At 34.2% G+C, this 21,845-nt stretch overlaps 1 protein-coding gene and 1 long non-coding RNA gene across 2 annotated transcripts in view; one reads left to right on the top strand and one right to left on the bottom strand.

Moving 5' to 3' along the window:
* The window catches only part of LOC138914838 (histone H2A-like), a 124,486-nt gene that overhangs the window by 89,828 nt on the left and 12,813 nt on the right, over positions 1 to 21,845 (bottom strand). The gene's annotated exons all lie outside the window — the stretch shown is intronic.
* LOC138911984 (uncharacterized) lies at positions 17,758 to 18,368 on the top strand. Its single transcript, XR_011417617.1, has 2 exons — positions 17,758 to 17,986; positions 18,073 to 18,368. It is a non-coding gene; the product is annotated as an uncharacterized lncRNA (long non-coding RNA).

Below are 21,845 nucleotides of genomic sequence, written 5' to 3'. Positions count from 1 at the left end.
CAGGCCTCCCACTGTGCCTAATAATCGGCTTTCCACTGTGCCTAATAATAGGCCTTCCGCTGTGCCAAAAAACTAACAGGTTTATTTTTGGCTTATCAAAATGTTAGAGGACTAAATATGAAGCTACCAAAGCTTTATGCTGACTCCTCTGCATTTACTGAAGATATTTTGGCTTTTACGGAAACTTGGCTGAAACCAGAGATATCTGACTCTGAAGTTTTGTCAATAAACTTTAACACCTACAGGACCGATCGCTTCTCGCGTAGGTGGGGGGTGGTGTACTGATTGCCGTTACCTCTAGGTTAACATCGGAGAGACTTAACATTCATATCCCTAACGATATTGAATTTGTTAGTGTCAAAGTTTCCATTCAATCCTTATCTATTTTTGTAACCTGGTCTTATATTCCTCCTGGCTCTGATTTAATAATTTATGAGCACCATCTGTCTGCTAAAAAATCTGTTCTATCCTTTCTTTCCAACAGAGACCTTTTGATTGTTTTGGGTGACTTTAATCTCCCTAATATCTCTTGGTCACTTCACACTGACTCACTTGTCGCTCTACCTTTATCCGCCCATGACTTTGTGGATGGCCTTTTAGAATTATCGTTACAGCAAGTTAGCTTTATACGAAATTCATTACATAGACAACTAGATCTTGTGTTTTTTTCAGAGCCGTCTGAAGTCACGGTATCTAGAATTGACGCTCTTGTGGTACCAGAAGACCGATACCATCCAACTATGGAATTGACAATTTGCCTGCCCTACCTTGATACCCTCTCTCCTTCAGTCTCTCAAACTAAAATGAGAAGCTTTCGTAAATGTGACTTTAGTAAACTTAACTTAATGATTTCTCAATATAATTGGACAGAATTTTATAACTGTATGGACATCGAAAGTGCCACTGAACTGTTCTATAGCGTTCTAAACACTTTTTTTAATGAATGCGTTCCTGATAGGCTTCTTCCAAAGCCAAACAGGCCCCCTTGGTTTACAAATGCGCTTCAACGACTTAAAAATCTTAAATCAAAAACTTATAAAAAGTATAAAAAGTCGGGTAGGCCATCCGATTTTTCGAAATATGTGGTGGCTCGATCTGATTTTAACGTTCTTAACAGTCATTGCTATTCTATGTATTTAGATCGCTGTAAATTTGAATTTTCAAACGACCCGAAGCAGTTTTATAACTTTGTCAACGCAAAGCGTAAGTCATCAGCTTTGCCTTCATCGGTTCGATTTAACTCAATGGAGGCATCGACTGACTCTGAAATTGCTGATTTATTCTCTGACTTTTTCCAAACTACTTATAGCTCTTCTTCATGGTCAGAATCAAATTACCGTAATCCCTTAAATAGGGCAAATTGTATTTTTTCCCCTATAATTACCGAAAGTTCTCTCTTAAGAGATTTAACATCAACAACGCCAACTTATTCTCCCGGTCCTGATGGACTTCCTGGGTGTGTGCTTAAGTTTTGTGCATCAACCATCTATTTCGTCATCAGTTTTTCCAACTATCTGGAAGGATTCTTTTATTATTCCACTTCACAAACAGGGTGCGAAGGCGGATGCCCAGAATTATAGAGGTATTTCTAAATTGTCGGCTATTCCAAAAGCCTTTGAACGTATTATCACTTCTCATTTGCAACATTTATGTTCCTCGCTAATATAACCGTGTCAGCACGGTTTTGTTAAGCGAAGATCGACTACCACCAACCTACTTGAATTGTCATCAATCGTAATAAATGGATTTAACAATAAAATGCAGACTGACGTTGTATATATAGATTTCAGTAAAGCCTTTGACTCTGTTAACCACTCTCTTCTTTTATTCAAATTAGATTTGCTTGGGTGTCCATGTAATCTATTAACTTGGATTTCAAGCTATTTGAATGGGAGGACTCAGAGGGTTATATTTAAGAACGCTGTTTCAAAAACGATCCATGTGACATCTGGAGTACCTCAGGGTAGTCATTTGGGCCCTTTGCTGTTTACTTTGTTTATTAACGATCTTCCCTCTATTGTAACAAATTCTCGTGTACTAATGTATCAAATAAAAACACCTCTTAACGAGGTAAAAAACTAGTGACGATCGCACCTTCAACATACAAAAGTTCTGATATCAACATTTGTGACGAAAAATTATTACACTCGTCATTAAATAGACTTTCTAATATTTTCTCATTCGGCCCGCCCTAGCAAACTATTCCAGCCTTTTTCCCTTCACAGGCATTTTCTATTGCAGCGTGCCGAATGAGAAAATATTAGAAAGTCTATTTAATGACGAGTGTAATAATTTTTCGTCACAAATGTTGATATCAGAACTTTTGTATGTTGAAGGTGCGATCGTCACTAGTTTTTTACCTCGTTAAGAGGTGTTTTTATTTGATATCAGAAGTTTTTGTTTGTTTACATTTGCTCTCATAGGAGCTAATATATACATTTAAATTAAAATTGGTCAATCATAATTTGTAAGCCATTGTATTTAAACAAATTAAGTTAAAAAGGCGTTTAAGTATTTCAAAATACCTTTTAAACGAGGTATAGCACATGTCGGTACCTTTAGTAGTGTAGAACTTACAAACTAACGAAATTTAGCTATTTTTAGCTTTTTCCCGCTAAAGTAGCGGCTTTTTCCAAAAGTCGTAGAACAAAAGATTCCTATATGGAACTCTTAAGTGCAAATTTACTGATTCCATGACCCTAAAATACAGTTCGGATACCCTCCCACAAAATTCAATACTCAGGGAGCGTTAATTGTTCGAGCTGGCAACAGTGGCTATTTTCGTATAAAAATAACTTTTAAACGCGACTTTTTACAGTAATGTGTTGTATAGCAAAATTTAAGGAATCTCAAGGGCTATACAGTTTAAGGTTTTAAAGAAAATCGTTAGAGCCGTTTTTGAGAAAAATAAAAAAAAGCTAAAAAAAAAAGATTTAAAAAATTGTCTTTTGTTCATATTTTTTTAACTATTACATTTACACAAATTGCATATAGAAGGCGTTTATAGCATTTAAAAATACCTTTCAAACGAGATGCAGCACAAGTCTGTAGCTTTAGTATAGAAGTTACGGCTTTCCGAATTTTAGCTATTTATAGCTGTTTTCCCGCTAAACTAGCGAGTTTTTCCAAAAGTGGTAGAACAAAAGTTTTTTATATCGATGTGATGAACGTCATATCAAATTTTCAAAACTTAAAAAACATGTTTTGGACAAACTGACAAACTGACAAACAGAATTAAATTTTCATTTTGGGAAGACGAAGAAAATCTTATTTTGGCTATAACTTTTGAACGGAGCGTCAGATTTTGACAAATGACCCCTCATTCGACGGGTATTTTCAAAAGGAATACAACTAAGACATTGCGAGGGGGCATTTATCCCCACCGGCCCCAACAGCTCCAAATTTCGAAATTTTCACTTTTTCACTTTCACCGCTCTCTCTCCCAAGCCAATTGATTTTCTTAGATTCTTGGTATGCAATCCTGTTAGTTTTCGTAATACCTTTCGATAGGTGTATCATTCATTATGATCGGACCATCACAGTAGATTTTCATTTCTTCGTGTATATATAGTAGTCGCCTTCGCACACTCTCCTGGTGCGCTTCGTCACTACATGGACTGCCGTCCATAGTGATGCTGATGATGTTAAGCTTTGTTTGACATATAATAATATAGAGTCTGTTTTTGGCTTACAATCAGACATTGATCATTTTCAAGTATGGTGTGAGTATAACCTCTTAAATTTGAACTGCCTAAAATGCAACGTTATGACCTTTTATAGGGTTACCCCTACCTTTATAAGTTATTCGCTTCAGAATTTGCCACTTGACCGTATATATTCAGTAAATGATTTAGGCGTTCTTCTGGACCCGAAGCTTAAATTTGACTGTCACATAATGTCGACAGTCAATAAAGCTATGAGTGTTCTTGGGTTTATAAAGCGTTGGTCAAAAGAATTTGATGACCCTTATATAACCAAATTATTATTTACCGTCCTATATTGGAATATTGTTCTTCGGTTTGGAGCCCACAATACCAAGTCCACATTGACCGTATAGAGTCGGTACAAAAAAAATTTCTCCTTTTTGCCCTTCGTAGTTTGAACTGGGATCAAAACGTAAGGCTACCTTCCTACCAGAGTAGATTATTATTGCTTAATTTACCGACACTTGCAAATCGTAGAATAATGCTTGGTACCATTTTTATGCATAATCTTATAAGAGGTGATATTGATTCTGTAGAACTTGTTAGCCGCCTAACTTTTAATGTTCCCGTTAGACTAACACGTAATTATCATCCTCTTAATTTACCTCGATGTACATCTAATTTTGGTCTGCACGAGCCCTTTCGCGTTCTATGTAATAACTATAACGTTCTTTATCATTTAATTTGCACATCAACTTCTATCCCCGTATTAAAAACTAACATTTTAACTCATTTGCTTCACTCCTAACTGCATGTTTTTTTCATTATTTGTCCCGTCTTTATTGGTTTTATGTATTCTTCCTCGCGAACTCGAATTTTTGCCCAAATTTACAAAAGGGCCCCGCGCGTAACAAGCACGTGCTTGGTGTCGTTGGGCCACTTGTTTGTACTTCTCGTAGTGCATCAACGTCCATCATATATCAACATAGTATTCTCATTTATATCTTGCAGGGTTCTATTTATGGCTTCAAGCCCACCTTTATGTGACATGGTGCACTCATCCCAAACAATTAACTTACAATCTTTAAACACCGCAGCCATATTACATTGCTTTGAAATAGAGCAATTAGGTGTTTCTAAATATACTAAATCCAAAGGAAGTTTAATATGTATAATAATAAAAATAGCTCTCTTCTAATTGCCTGCTTCTCACTCCCAAAAATCGAATTGTGGCAAGGGAGAGCAAGTGTATTTTTTCCATACGCCTCTTCTAATACTTGCGATATTAATTTGTTAAATCGTCGATGAAAACATATATAACCTTTTTAGATTCCTTAAAAACATATATTAAATTCAGATTGTTTAAACAAATAAATAAACTAGCTATACCCGGAGCGACTTCGTTCGCTCAAAAATAGTTTTCAGTTAGGAAATTAGGTTGTCAGGGCTTTCTTATATCTTATTTGCGCGTTTGCTAAAAACCTTTGCGTAAACAACCTTTCTAGAAGATTCTTCAAGAGAGAGAATAGTGAATTTTTATAACTTCTACCAGTTACAATGTTATCAATGCAATTTTAATTTTATTTGTATTTAAGCACATTATGTACTTTCAAGTAGAAACATAAACACACATTGTGTGTATATATTGTACAAATCAAAACATTTCCAAATATGCATATGTACATACGTATTTGGTCAAAAGTTCGAATCTTAAGATTAATATTTAACTTGGAAACATTTTGGCTTCGTTTAAAGAATTTATAGTAATTTTTTATATTCTTCCGTGGTGGAAATTAAGGCTCTTACTTCTGCTACAAAATGAAAAATATTTTTTGAAAAATAAAACCTGCGCATTTGATCCAAAGGACTGACTATTGATCTAAATTTTAGATTCTAAAATCATATTGATCGGAACAGCAGTTTAAGTTTTTAAAATTGAAAACAAATTTTAACTTAAATTGCCCTTTTCCCCTCCCCCTTCCCAGCAGCACTACCCATCCCACTCGACAGTTTTCTTGGCTGCTGCTCTCTCGGCCGTCGCTCTCTTGCCATTCGCTCTCTGGGTTTCGCTCTCTCGGCAGGCTCCCACAAAATGCAACGCAAAAACTTAGGAAATCTAAATAAATTCATTAAAAATACTTAAAAAAATTTTAAAAACTTAAAAAATTAAACTTAAGAATTTGGGTCATAGAATAACGATTGAGCCAAAGATCATCTTGATCGGAGCAGCGGTTTAGATTTTTTAAATCGAAAAGTTAAATTTAAATGTAGCCCCCAAATTATGGGGGATATTGAAATTTCTTTTAGATTTCTAATTAGGCCTATTCAAGACCTAAAAGTCTGCAAAATCCAAATTTCAAAATTCCAACCACTTTAGACGTTAAGCTTAAGAACATCAAATGTTTTTTTGCTCTAAATATGGACATTGGAGCTGTTTGGGGCCACTGGGGGGACATGTCGGACCTTAGTGGGCGAAAATATCATGTGAAAAAATATCATTATAAAGTCAATAGATCAGAGCTTAACTTTGCTTAACTTTGACTTTTTTCGAATTTCTTCCTATATCTCGGCAAATATCCACCCTATTGGGCCAGTTTTTGTTTCATTATAAAGTCAATAGATCAGAGCTTAATTTTGCCATACAGATCAATATGATTGGATAAGTAATGGCAGCGCAGCAGCTCGACAAAGATGAAAAATGTGTTTTTTGGTCCTCTGTAAGTCGGCTGTATGTATCGTAAAAACTCGAAATAAATCCGTTGAAAAATTATAATGGGTACAAACTTAAAGTTTACATCCCTCCGGACAAAACAAGCCGAGTATGGCCCAAATTCATACAAAATTGGATTTATGGTGGATTTTTAAAGTTCGGATTTTTTTAACTTTTTTCGGTTGACAAAGTTCAAATTTTAGTTTTATCCTAGGCGGCGACATGTAAACAAAAATGAGTGGTGATAGCAGCCGGGTCAAAAAATAGCTAAATCAGATATTTAAAAGCTAGAAAATTATAAAAATGAATTTAATTTTTAAAAATTCCTTAAAAAATATAAAATTGCTTGCGTTATGACTCCGAGTATTTTTAATAAGTAATATCCATTTGAATAAATCTTTCTTATGAAATAACCATACTTTCAAAAAAAGCATGCTTTTTTTAATAAGTACTGCAGTATCAAAAAACGAAAATAAGACTACGAATAAAAAAAGAGGATTGTGCTTGTGATTGTGTGTGATAATGAATAAAATTAGGGAATACAATAGCTTAAATGGTCCAGACACTTTTTGCAATGTGTGTGGTAAATTTATTATGAGCAATACATTTCGACCCTTTGACAGTGAGGTTGAAGATCGATATTTCCTCTACTTTCGCATTAAACCAAATCTTGAAGAGGCTTGTACACCGAGGAGAACTTGCGAATATTGCCGCTTGACATACAGTGGTGGTCACGAGTTTAGCACACTTTGCTCGCCCATCGTATTTTCGCCATATCTCCTTTCTCGTTAGAGATTTCGACTTCCTGTTTTCACCCACCTTCGTGCTGGAAATAGAGCAACTTCCACTGTTAATATTGTCCCATTCGCTTTTACCGTTCTTCTTTGGCGATATTTTAAGTTGTGCAACCTCCAAAATGAGCTGGACACGAGTTTAGCACACTTTAGCACATTTATACCTTTTCACCCTTCTGATCATTTTTTTTCGACTTTTTACTCCTTATTGTTATTAGTGAACCTTAGTAAGGTACAAAAATAAAGAAACGAAAAATCTAGATAAATCACAGGGACTCTGGTACATAAATAACTAAAATTATCTAAATATCCCATTTTTAGGCAGGATAAGTGTCCTAGTTGATCCTTGTTGGTCCTAATCAATTATATTTACTTGTTTTACTTAAAATTAAACAATTATAAGATAATGCGGTTGAAAACATTGAGCTGGGACCTGATACAGTGACTCCACTTTGCATGGCATTTCAGCAGATCCTGATTTTCGAGTCCTTTCAAATTTTCTAAAAATCTCCGGACCACATATTTTTGTAGCCAATTAAAAGTCGAAATCTCTAACGAGAAAGGAGATATGGCGAAAATACGATACTTTTGCCTTAGTAAATGCTTAGGCATCGGAAAGAACGCAAAATGGAAATACGCGAAAGTGCGCTCAGTGACACTTCCCAAAATTCATTCCGCTAATGTCCCATATCCAGTAGTCCCGACAAAATAGATAATTACACTTCTTCGGATAGCTCTTCTATGTCCGATGACTCCAGTCCGGGTGAAGAAGAAGTTATCCTACTTTCTCAAGAAAAATTAAATGATTGGATTCGAGATTTAGAGCTGACAAAAGAGAAGTCAGAGTTGCTTGCATCTCGAATGAAGCAGCACCACTCTTTATAGAAACCGTCATGAAGGTTACTCTAAGTATTTCGCCAAAGAAGATCAGATTAGCTACACCCAAAAAAAAAACCGAAAGTTTACATTTAATGAGCGTTGTATTAAAAGTATACTACAGCTAGTATCAAACTGTCAGTATTAATTCAAAACTAAATAATGTAGGGAGCAGACTCAATAGTGTTAAGTTAAGACTAAATAGTGTTAAGTTTATGCCCTGAGTTTAATTTCTATACCGAATTTTCTATTTTCGTTCCTGGTGCGAGGCCAGGATGCTCTGGTTTGGAACCTGGACATTTCGAACAGAAAAAGTGTTACCGCTTTTTAATCTTATTCGACGCGTTAGTATTTTAATGGTTTGACATTAGTGTATTTTGTAAACGACGCTGCGGTCTGTTTAAGGTTTGTTTGTGAAAATTACTTGTGAAAATTTTAATATTTGCTTATTTTGGGCTTATTTGAAATGTAAGTACATTTAAATTGTGTCTTAGTGCATAACTAATGAGTAAACTCTTTTCTTTTTCCTGAAACCACCTTGAATTGCGCTCCAGATGCCGGGAAACTAAGGATCTTGCAATTGGCTTGCATTTTTTCTGACCGCGGCCAGCGCAATGTTAACTTCAATATCAGCGTCCTCGATAAAGCTTCGGTATTCATCTGGACGGCGATATTTTTAATAATATATGAAAAGTACAGAACAACATTTTTTGAATTTTGTCTCTTTTATACGGGGTATAATATTTATACTGGCATTATACTAAATAGTATAGAAAATAAACTAGCAGCCTGAATTTCAGTACACTGAGTGAGTATAAACTGTATACTCGTTAGTTTAAACTTGACAACTTCGAAAGTTTCATTTTTATACTTTCGAAGTCCATTAGCTTAATACTCAGAGTATCGAGAAATTTTTGACACTCAATAGTTTACATTTAATGTAGAAATAGTTTACTTTCTATGATCATTTTTTTTTGGGTGTACTGCAATAACATAACTGCAATGTTTCAGCAGCTACAAGAAGTTCACAATCCGAATGAGTGGAGACTCTTTATCGATGGTAGCAAAGCAAGTTTAAAAGCAGTTTTGTTGCACAATGGAAATTCGAAACCATCTATTCCAATTGCACACGCAGTTAGCACCAAAGAAACGTATGACACAATGGCTAAAGCTAAGTACACACAATGCAAACAATTTGCAGCAAGTTGATTTGCAAGTCAATTTTGCACAATTTTGCTGCAAACAAAAAACTTGCAAAATTTGTTTGGAGCCATATTTTTTGCTTGTCGTCTGTATACATTATTTTACAGTTATCTTGGTTGCGTCAGTTGCTTGCTTGTTTGCATTTGGGCACATCCAAAAAAAAGTCCACCAAGCCAAAAACCTTAAAACTTGAATAAAACATATTTCCACATGATTTTGCCCCGATATTAGTTTCTAATTAGTTGGATACTGAGCTTAACTACAAATTTGGAGTATAGTTTGATTATTTTTATGACAAACTCCACCAATATACGCAAAAATCAGTTTTTGGCTATTTTTTTGTATTTTTTTGGACCTGTCTTCTGTTGTTAATTTATCCTATAGGAATGCTAATATGTGACATTTTTCTGTACTGAATGCTTCATTCACATGCTAAACTATTAAGTTAAAAGCAAAACATCCAGCAATTGAGAGATAGAGGTAAAGAAATTCGCTTTACAAAACCGTCGGAAAAAATGTCCCGAGCGAATGTGGTTGAAAATGCATAAAAAAAAAACGGCAAAGAATTTTTGAGTAAAACCAAAAGCATTTCACAGCGACATGTTTGAACAACATTCTAAAAAAAATCGCATTAAAATATTCCATCAGAATTCGCTAATTTCTGGTGTTGTTTGAACTTCCCCGAAATCCACTTCTCGAGCGAATACGGCAGTTTTTTACCGATATCTTAAAAACTAAAAGTGGTACAAAATCAAGATTTTTACCAAAAATAGAGCTTGGGAAGAGTGAAAAGAAAAGCCCATAATTAAAATTAAAATCCATTGTTTTACAATTTTTTTTCAACTTTAAATGTGTGCAAATGTCCCGAGCGACATTTTGGAAGTGCCCATTTGCTGTTTGCTAGTAGTCGCAATATTGCAGCAAGCAAGGCAACATGTGGGATCGCGACCAGACTATAAAAATAAGCATAAGAAGCAAAAATAAAAACCAAAAAATCATCATTTGCGTACTCAATTTTTGCAAGAGGTGCGCAAAGTTTTACGATGCGCTTAAATTTATTAAAAATGACGAAGGAAATAATTATAAAAATCAAAATTTGGTAAGTAGTACAATTTATTGAACATTTCGTAGTATTTACTTTTTTTATATTTGTTTATATTGCCATGACACTTCATTATCAGGCGAAACAAAAACATTTTTAAATTCTTCACGGATATCTTTTGCTTCAGTAGATAAATGAACGAAATAGAAATAACGAAATAGAAACGTGTAGACACTATCGCAAAAATACAGAACGAAATAGAAATAACACAGAAAATACAAAACAACGGAACTTGCAAATGAGTGTCACTCGCAAGCACTGCAAACAAAAATTGAAAATACGTGTAGACACTAACGCAATATATTGCACGAAATAGCCATGCAAAAGTTTGCATGCAAAAGAAAAATTTATTGAAGCAAGAAATTTTCTTGCAATATTTGCATAGGTGTAAACATTTGTGCAAACTTTTGCTGCAAATTATTTTCCACTTGCTGCAAATTGTTTGCATCGTGTGTACTTAGCTTAAACTTCTTAAATATAGGGGAGAGGTCTGTAGGTTGAGACACCTTTTGTTTTTAGTCTCCCATTTGGACATTCGCTTTTGAAACTTCACGTGTTAGGTACCGATCGAAAGCTTAGTCTTTTAGCTGTAAAATAAAGCAAAAAAAAACAAGAAAGGAAGCTAGCTTCGGCCAGCCGAAGCTTATATACCCTTGCAGATCATTCCTATTAATAAACAAATCGCAAAAATGTTCAATTTTCTAATATTTCTCATTAATTTTCCGATCGTTCCTATGGCAGCTATATGATATAGTCGTCCGATTTTGATCAAATTAAAATTGAAATTCGAAAATATTTAAAAAGAGTCATATCCTAGAGTAGAAGATAATACAATAAAAACCAAAGAAGCTAGAATTTATTTCCTATTACTTTTCCATTCATTTTCCGATCGTTCCTATGGCAGCTATATGATATAGTCGTCCGATTTTGATTAAATTAAAATTGAAATTCGGAAATATTTAAAAGGAGTCATATCCTAGAGTAGAAGATAATACAATAAAAACCAAAGAAGCTAGAATTTATTTCCTATTACATTTCCATTAATTTTCCGATCGTTCCTATGGCAGCTATATGATATAGTAGTCCGATTTTTTAAATAATTAATTCGAAATTCAGATATATTTAAAAAATAACATCCCCAAAAGTAGAAGGTAATATTTCAAAAAACACCGAAGCTAGAATTTTTTAAAGTTTTTTTTTTCCGATTGTTCCTATGGGAGCTATAAGATATAGTTGTCCGATCCGGTCGGCTCCGACATATATACTACCTGCAATAGAAAGAAGACTTTTGCGAAAGTTTCATCCCGATAGCTCAAAAACTGAGAGACTAGTTTGCGTAGAAACAGACAGACGGACAGACGGACAGACGGACAGACGGACGGACAGACGGACAGACGGACAGACGGACATGGCTAGATCGACTCGTCTTGTGATGCTGATCAAGAATATATATACTTTATGGGGTCGGAAACGTCTCCTTCACTGCGTTGCAAACTTCTGACTGAAATCATAATACCCTCTGCAAGGGTATAAAAATTGTTTTTCCCTTGGGAAAACTAAAAAATACTTTTTTTTGAAAAGTGCCAAAAAATGACAATTTGAAAAAGAGGTCTGTAGGTTGAGACACTTTTTAAAGTAAATAATACTCACACAAAAAGTACTCCAAACTATAAGGAACTATTTATTTATGTTAATTTAATCAATTTTAGCTCGTCCTAAATTATTTCCCATCCATTTTTTAAGAACTTAGACCAAATAACAATTAAAATCAAAAGGCTCTTTGAACATTCACTTTTCCCCTAATATCAAAGAAATGTACTAGGCAGAAAGCGACCTCTGTTGGCCTAAGGCCTTTTTGTATGAAAAACGGGTGTCTCAACTTACACAAAATAGGATGTTTCGGGAAAAAATTAATAGCTTTTGTTCTGACTGTCACATTAAGCTGATTCTTTTTTAATTAGTTAACAGTTAATATAGTAATGTTTTAAGTCTCTTACCAAGTTAATTTGAAGACGTTATTAATTTTAAATGGAATTTTGAAAAAAGTAGACAAAAACTTTTTTGGTGCAAAATGGTACACGACTCTCACAGCTTAAATCTGGCTAGAGCCTGGCTTATAATGTTTTCCCCAAAAGTTTTGTCACTAAAAAGGACTACAAAAAAAAAAAAAAAAATTTTTAGTGGAAAAGTTTTGAGAAAATTGAGTGTCTCAACTTACAGACTGTCTCAACCTACAGAGCTCTCCCCTATCCAATACGATCATTTTGAGTGGAAAATATGCGCAGATCTTAAAGTGGTTGCGATGCTGTGTGGGTTGCAAGGCGGATATACAAAATATTGTTGCTTTCTTTGCCTTTGGGACAGCCGATCAGATGCACAGCATTATCAAAAAAAGAAATGGCCATCCAGAAAAACTGATCTTATTGGTGAGGCCAACATAAAATTCAATCCTTTGGTAAATCGAGAAAATATTATTCTGCCACCGCTACACATCAAATTGGGACTTATTAAGAATTTCGTTAAAGCCCTCAATAAAGAAGGTGCTGCAATTGCCCACTTGTTGTCCATATTTCCAGGACTTTCATATGCCAAAGTAAAAGCAGGAGTGTTCGCAGGTCCCGAAATAAAAAAGCTTCTTAGAGAATCAAAAAGTGTCTGGACCATTTAAGCAATTGTATTCCTTAATTTTATTCATTATCACCAGGGACCGAAAATAACTGTTATTGTAAAATTTTCATACAAAAAAAATAACGCACTTAGAAGAGTCCAAAAATTACCAAAAATACACCACTATTTTTATTAGCCATTGTAGTTTACAAATCCGTAATGATTTTTATTTTCTAATTTTTATAATAAAACTCAAAAAATAACTGTTATTTGTTGATTTTTAGGTATAACAGTTATTCCCTTGACATGTTTAAAAAAATGAAATAATTAAAAAAAACATGCTTACCGTGTTTTATATAATTAACTAAAAATTTGTTAAAAAAGGCAACCGCGCATATTTTATAACTATATTTTTTTAAAATTTATTTTACCCACAAAATCGCCATAAATCAAGTTTGAGTTTTATTTGTGATCACGACGAATAACTGTTATTTCTCAACTTTTATTATAAAACTCAAAAAATAGCAGTTATTCTTTGAGTTTTACTTTACAAATCAGAAAATAACTGTTAAAGTGTGATTTTTAAAATAAAACTTATAACAGTTACGGTCCCTGATTATCACACAAAATCACAAGCACAATCCCCTTTTTTTATTCGTAGTCTTATTTTCGTTTTTTGATACTGCAGTACTTATTAAAAAAAGCATGCTTTTTTTGAAAGTATGGTTATTTCATAAGAATGATTTATTCAAATGGATATTACTTATTAAAAATACTCAGAGTCATAACGCAAGCAATTTTATATTTTTTAAGGAATTTTTAAAAATTAAATTCATTTTTATAATTTTCTAGCTTTTAAATATCTGATTTAGCTATTTTTTGACCCGGCTGCCATCACCACTCATTTTTGTTTACATGTCGCCGCCTAGGATAAAACTAAAATTTGAACTTTGTCAACCGAAAAAAGTTAAAAAAATCCGAATTTTAAAAATCCACCATAAATCCAATTTTGTATGAATTTGGGCCATACTCGGCTTGTTTTGTCCGGAGGGATGTAAACTTTAAGTTTGTACCCATTATAATTTTTCAACGGATTTATTTCGAGTTTTTACGATACATACAGCCGACTTACTGAGGACCAAAAAACACATTTTTCATCTTTGTCGAGCTGCTGCGCTGCCATTACTTATCCAATCATATTGATCTGTATGGTTATGTAAAGTTAAGCTCTGATCTATTGACTTTATAATGAAACAAAAACTGGCCCAATTGGGTGGATATTTGCCGAGATATAGGAAGAAATTCGAAAAAAGTCCGATATTTAACATTTTGAACTTTAAAAAATCTTAAAAAAAAAACTGTGCCATCGAAAAAAAATTAGTGGTATTTTCGTGATTTGGGGGTCGAACACTAACAGAATTTGCCATCAATTGCTTTGGAGCTCTCCAAAAATATTATTTTGTAAACTAGTGTAGTCAGTCCTGTGGATCAAATGCTTAGGTTTTATTTTTCAAAAAATATTTTTCATTTTGTAGCAGAAGTAAGAACCTTATTTAATAAAAAATTACTACAAATTCTGTAAGCAAAGCCAAAATGTTTCCAAGTTAAATATCTTAAGACTCGAACTTTTGACCAAATACGTATGTACATATGTATATTTGGATATGTTATGATTTGCTTATAGCCTCTTCCCATAGTGTCCATCCGTTTGAAACGGTTGGAATTTTTGACGAAAGTGAAACTCGTGTTCCCACAGAACTCCATCCACCATCTACCATCCAATAACAGCTGACTAAAGAGCAATTGCTCAGCTCAACATTAACAAAGGGGGATTTCAACTCGGAAAAACTGTCGTAAAATTGCGTTCTCCTAATTTTATTGTAGACTAGCTGTACCCGGCGCGACTTCGTTCGCCTAAAATTAGCCTGCAGGAAAAATGCGAACTAGTCTGAAAAACAACTAGTTAAATAACTCATTAATTTTCCGATCGTTCCTATGGCAGCTATATGATATAAATTAAAATTGAAATTCGAAAATATTTAAAAAGAGTCATATCCTAGAGTAGAAGATAATACAATAAAAACCAAAGAAGCTAGAATTTATTTCCTATTACTTTTCCATTCATTTTCCGATCGTTCCTATGGCAGCTATATGATATAGTCGTCCGATTTTGATTAAATTAAAATTGAAATTCGGAAATATTTAAAAGGAGTCATATCCTAGAGTAGAAGATAATACAATAAAAACCAAAGAAGCTAGAATTTATTTCCTATTACATTTCCATTAATTTTCCGATCGTTCCTATGGCAGCTATATGATATAGTAGTCCGATTTTTTAAATAATTAATTCGAAATTCAGATATATTTAAAAAATAACATCCCCAAAAGTAGAAGGTAATATTTCAAAAAACACCGAAGCTAGAATTTTTTAAAGTTTTTTTTTTCCGATTGTTCCTATGGGAGCTATAAGATATAGTTGTCCGATCCGGTCGGCTCCGACATATATACTACCTGCAATAGAAAGAAGACTTTTGCGAAAGTTTCATCCCGATAGCTCAAAAACTGAGAGACTAGTTTGCGTAGAAACAGACAGACGGACAGACGGACAGACGGACGGACAGACGGACAGACGGACATGGCTAGATCGACTCGTCTTGTGATGCTGATCAAGAATATATATACTTTATGGGGTCGGAAACGTCTCCTTCACTGCGTTGCAAACTTCTGACTGAAATCATAATACCCTCTGCAAGGGTATAAATATTTAACTGGTAGAACAAATACATATTAGGGTCTAGTTAAAAGGCAACTGGAATTTAACTAGTTGCAAATGAAACACATATGATCCAAAAATATAGCCTAGAGGGTAAATGTCTTGGGAAATTTAACAATAAACAAATCAAACACTCGAGGTCCTCGGTTCAATCCCCAGTCTCTGTACATTTTTTTTTGTTTTTTGTTTGCTAGGTGATGCTTTAGTTTTATTTTAAACTTTAAATCTGTCCGAGGCAATATATAAGTGAAAAATCACTGTTTATGAATTATGTCACACTAAAATTCATAACTCTTGTTAAGGCATTACAAAATGTGATGCGTGTATGGCTCAATCAGTTAGTGTGTCTACAAATCCAAAGGTCCCGGGTTCAAGTCCTAGAGAGGGCGACTTGCCTCAAAAAAAGTAAGTTTCCATTTAATTATCATTTACTGTATTTGATTACATAATAATTATCAGAATTCCTTTAAGAACCGCGCCTATTGATTGGATACTAAATTAGGAGAGCGTCAAGTTAGGCATCGTCAAGTACTAGTGAAATTCAATCACTTGATGGTTTACAGATTATTTTTAATTTTTTCGTGAAAATATTTTTTTGTGTGTAGTTTAACAGCTGTAACTATAAATTGGTTAACAGTCACTAGTGCAAAACTAGTACACCCAAAAAAAAAATGATCATAGAAACTAAACTATTTCTACATTAAAAGTAAACTATTGAGTGTCAAAAATTTCTCGATACTCTGAGTATTAAACTAATGGACTTCGAAAGTATAAAAATGAAACTTTCGAAGTTGTCAAGTTTAAACTAACGAGTATACAGTTTATACTCACTCAGTGTACTGAAATTTAGGCTGCTAGTTTATTTTGTATACTATTTAGAATAATGCCAGTATAAATAATATACCCCGTATTAAAGAGACAAAATTAAAAAAATTTTGTTTTGTACTATTATATGTATACATTATTAAAAATATTTTTTACATTTTTATAAATTACTGAAGGTGACCGCGCTGGCCGCGGTCAGAAAAAATGCAAGCCAATTGCAAGATCCTTAGTTTCCCGGCATCTGAAGCGCAATTCAAGGTGGTGTCAGTAAAAAGAAAAGAATTTACTCATTAGTTATGCACTAAGACACAATTTAAATGTACTTACATTTCAAATAAGCCCAAAATAAGCAAATATTAAAATTTTCACAAGTAATTTTCACAAACAAACCTTAAACAGACCGCAGCGTCGTTTACAAAATACACTAATGTCAAACCATTAAAATACTAACGCGTCGAATAAGATTAAAAAGCGGTAACACTTTTTCTGTTCGAAATGTCCAGGTTCCAAACCAGAGCATCCTGGCCTCACACCAGGAACGAAAATCGAAACTTCGGTATAGAAATTAAACTCAGGGCATAAACTTAACACTATTTAGTCTTAACCTAACACTATTGAGTCTGCTCCCTACATTATTTAGTTTTGAATTAATACTGACAGTTTAACACTAGCTGTAGTATACTTTTAATATAACGCTCATTAACTGTAAACTTTCGGATTTTTTTTTGAGTGTAGCAAATGGACTAGTTGTTTCCGACGACAAGCATATGAAAAATGGACCACTTCGTTACAAGGAAATGGACATAACTTGAACTAGTTAACCTTCTTGACCCAACTAGTATTTTAATAGTCCAAAACTGATTCCGTTTCCTGCAGGGTAATAACAATTTACAATTCAACAACAAGTATTATAAAGACTGATTAACCTAGAATGCTAATAAGGCTTTAAATGTTAGCCCAATGTCTTTTTTTATTTTTGTAAATGCATAGGAAAACTGCAGCCATATCCAAAAAATATTTGAATCCTGAAGCACACTTTTTCCTACACCCAAAAAAAAAACCGAAAGTTTACATTTAATGAGCGTTGTATTAAAAGTATACTACAGCTAGTATCAAACTGTCAGTATTAATTCAAAACTAAATAATGTAGGGAGCAGACTCAATAGTGTTAAGTTAAAACTAAATAGTGTTAAGTTTATATCCTGAGTTTAATTTCTAAACCGAAGTGTTCGATTTTCGTTCCTGGTGTGAGGCCAGGATGCTCTGGTTTGGAACCTGGACATTTCGAACAGAAAAAGTGTTACCGCTTTTTAATGTTATTCGACGCGTTAGTATTTTAATGGTTTGACATTAGTGTATTTTGTAATCGACGCTGCGGTCTGTTTAAGGTTTGTTTGTGAAATTTTCTTGTAAACAATTTTAATATTTGCTTATTTTGGGCTTATTTGAAATGTAAGTACATTTAAATTGTGTCTTAGTGCATAACTAATGAGTAAATTCTTTTCTTTTTACGGACACCACCTTGAATTGCGCTCCAGATGCCGGGAAACTAAGGATCTTGCAATTGGCTTGCATTTTTTCTGACCGCGGCCAGCGCAATGTTAACTTCAATATCAGCGTCCTCGACCCAGATTTGTTATTCATCTGGACGGCGTTCACTCTGGAGATGATCAGCGACATAAGCGGTAAAACGGCATTTGCCCAAATATGCATACATACGTACATATTTTGTACATGTATTGTATTTATATTATTTGTTAAATTAAAAATTACCTTCAGTAATTTATAAAAATGTAAAAAATATGTTTTATAATATATGAAAAGTACAAAACAACATTTTTTAAATTTTGTCTCTTTAATACGGGGGGTATAATATTTATACTGGCATTATACTAAATAGTATACAAAATAAACTAGCAGCCTGAATTTCAGTACACTGAGTGAGTATAAACTGTATACTCGTTAGTTTAAACTTGACAACTTCGAAAGTTTCATTTTTATACTTTCGAAGTCCATTAGTTTAATACTCAGAGTATCGAGAAATTTTTGACACTCAATAGTTTACTTTTAATGTAGAAATAGTTTACTTTCTATGATCATTTTTTTTTGGGTGTACCGGAGACATACTTTACATTACACGACTTACTACATTATTTTAAATTTTTTTCCGCAAGAGGGCGAGAATCCCGAGAGAGGCCTGTACAGAAGATTTAACCCCCTAAAGCGCCCCCTATGACGAAGCGCCATGTATTTTTGAGTCTTCATTCGCGTTGTTCAGCTCGCAAAGCGTCATCTAAGAGTCATGTTTTTGGGAGTGTTTCTTGGATGAGAAATTACATAACTGAAAAATATTCTGTACAGGACTCTCTCGGGATTCTCGCCCTCTTGCGGAAAAAAATGTAAAATAAATAATAATTGGCTCATGCTTTTCAATGCATTTTACGCATCTATATTCCATACTGCAATTCGAGGCAACGTGCATGAAACGTTGGCACTTAAAGCATTGTTTTATTTCGTTAACGTGAGGTTTATAAGCTTAACGGACAGAAATACAAGCTCAGGTATTGATTCGGCTAGGGCTATTTTAATTTCCGATTTCTCATACACGCTAGGAGGAAGTTTTTTCAGAATAACCGTATGAGGTTTTAATTGTTTGGGAGTGTACGTGAAATAGCGGGTGTTACGTTCAGTTAAAAGTGTCTTAGTTTTCTCAAACTCTTCTATAGAGAAAAGTTTAATATTTGTCCTATTTTGGTTAATAATGTTTAGAATAAAGTCTTCCGGCTTAATTATAGTTTTCAGACATATTTGTAAAAGTTTTGGATGTTGGTTAAAAACTACAATAACTGGTAAACTTTTTACTTGCTTAGAAACTGCAGTTGTTGGTGTCACAGGTGATGTCACAGTCGCTGCTGGCATTATACCCTTGCAGAGGGTATTATGATTTCAGTCAGAAGTTTGCAACGCAGTGAAGGAGACGTTTCCGACCCCATAAAGTATATATAGATTTCTGATCAAGAAATCAGCATCACAAGACGAGTCGATCTAGCCATGTCCGTCTGTCCGTCTGTCCGTCCGTCTGTCCGTCTGTCTGTTTCTACGCAAACTAGTCTCTCAGTTTTTGAGCTATCGGGACGAAACTTTCGCAAAAGTCTTCTTTCTATTGCAGGTAGTATATATGTCGGAGCCGACCGGATCGGACAACTATATCTTATAGCTCCCATAGGAAGGATCGGAAAAAAAAACTTTAAAAAATTCTAGCTTCGGTGTTTTTTGAAATATTACCTTCTACTTTTGGGGATGTTATTTTTTAAATATTTCTGAATTTCGAATTCATTATTTAAAAAATCGGACTACTATATCATATAGCTGCCATAGGAACGATCGGAAAATTAATGGAAAAGTAATAGGAAATAAATTCTATCTTCTTTGATTTTTATTGTATTATCTTCTACTCTAGGATATGACTCTTTTTAAATATTTCCGAATTTCAATTTTAATTTGATCAAAATCGGACGACTATATCATATAGCTGCCATAGGAACGATCGGAAAATTAATGAGAAATATTAGAAAATTAACATTTTTGCGATTTGTTAATTAATAGGAATGATCTGCAAGGGTATATAAGCTTCGGCTGGCCGAAGTGCTTTTTGTTGGCGATCGGCTTTTCGAGCCTGGGAAGTCCTGGTTGTTCTTGTTGTCGTCGTTGTTTAACAAAGCAAATTTGTTGTTTTTGATGGCTGCTGATTCGGCACGTTCGTCCTTCAGGCGCTGGTTTTCTTGACGTAGGATGGCTAATTCCTCCATTATGCTGTCTAGCTGTTCTTTGGTGATGAGGGCTTCGGGTGTACGGTTTTTTTTCGCGCTGGCGCTTTATGGAGCTTAAGTCGATCTCCATTTTCGAAATGTTGGAGGTATTTGGCTCAGGTGATGCTGTTGGATCCATATTATTTGTAGCCAAGGACATATTAACCGGCTCGATTGAGGCACGATGAATTTTCCTGGTGAGATGTGATGATGTTAGGTAAGGCGCATTTCGCGTTTTACCCAGATGTTATTAATAGGGTTAGGTTTTTTTATGCCTAAGGACGTTGAATAAGCAGCGATCTGCTCATTAAATGTACTCGGATCCACTTTGGTTTCTTGTTTTTTCACTCACGGTATTTGGTAAAATTTCAGTCACTATCTGTATATTACTGGATATTTTCAGTCACTATCTGTATAATAAACTTCGCTTTCTGAGAATTTTCTAAGTTCCCGGAATCACAACTTCTTGGAAACCACCTTTTCCACGACCAGACATTTTGCTTTACGAGTATTTCACTTGGTTCACTTTACACACTGAAAACACACTGAATGCTAGTCCAGCTTTCTTTCTTTCTTTATTTATTGTCAATTTTTCAAAATGGTTCAGTTCACATTTAAAGGAGTAATACATGTGTGTCAAATTTCATGCTTACAGTTACTTAAATTTATTTGTAGTTTAGCCCTGCGCTTATACTTGAAAATTATCGATGTCAGTATCGATATTATCGATACTTCTGATATTTTTCAAACATCGATGTTTATCTATAACATCGATGTTTTCTGACGTTTTATTAGAGAGAAACCAACAGATTTCACTCTTTAATTTTGAGGACCAAAATAACTTTAAATACAAAATCACATAAAGTAGGGACAAATTACCATATAAGAACCGCGAGTTCTTGTATTTTATTCTTCTTTGGTCCGATAGATATTATAAAATACTTAAAAGTAGGCGAAAAGGGTATAGGTTATGGCAAAAAATGGAAAATAAAAGAACCGCGAGTTCTTGGGAAGAGGAGGAACTTTGGTTTTTTTAGTACCAAAAACAAAGTCTTGACAAAGAGTATACATTATACAGAGGACGCATAACTCTGACTTTCTGTTCGCACTGTTGTCGGCAAGAGGAAAAGGGGAATGAGCTTGTTCTATTTTTAGGTTTCGTTTATTGAGTACACAATGCATAAGTGTAAGTGGGCTTTGTGTGCATGTGTGCGAGAACGTGGCAACATATTTTGGACCAAATTTCATTTTTGTCATTTTGATAATCGAGGCAACAACTTTTAAAAGTCGAAAAGGGTTTTCTGCCCATAACATCCAACTCGGTCGTGCTGGCTAAAGCGTTGATCAGCGATGTTGATGCGTGTTCGATCCCCGCAAAGGGCAGACGTTTTCTTATATTGTTATACCCTTGCAGAGAGTATTATGATTTCAGTCAGAAGTTTGCAACGCAGTGAAGGAGACGTTTCCGACCCCATAAAGTATATATATTCTTGATCAGCATC

This window comes from Drosophila takahashii, chromosome 2L (assembly GCF_030179915.1).
Source record: "Drosophila takahashii strain IR98-3 E-12201 chromosome 2L, DtakHiC1v2, whole genome shotgun sequence".
NCBI lineage: Eukaryota > Metazoa > Arthropoda > Insecta > Diptera > Drosophilidae > Drosophila > Drosophila takahashii.
This window is presented reverse-complemented; position numbering and strand designations above follow the sequence as displayed.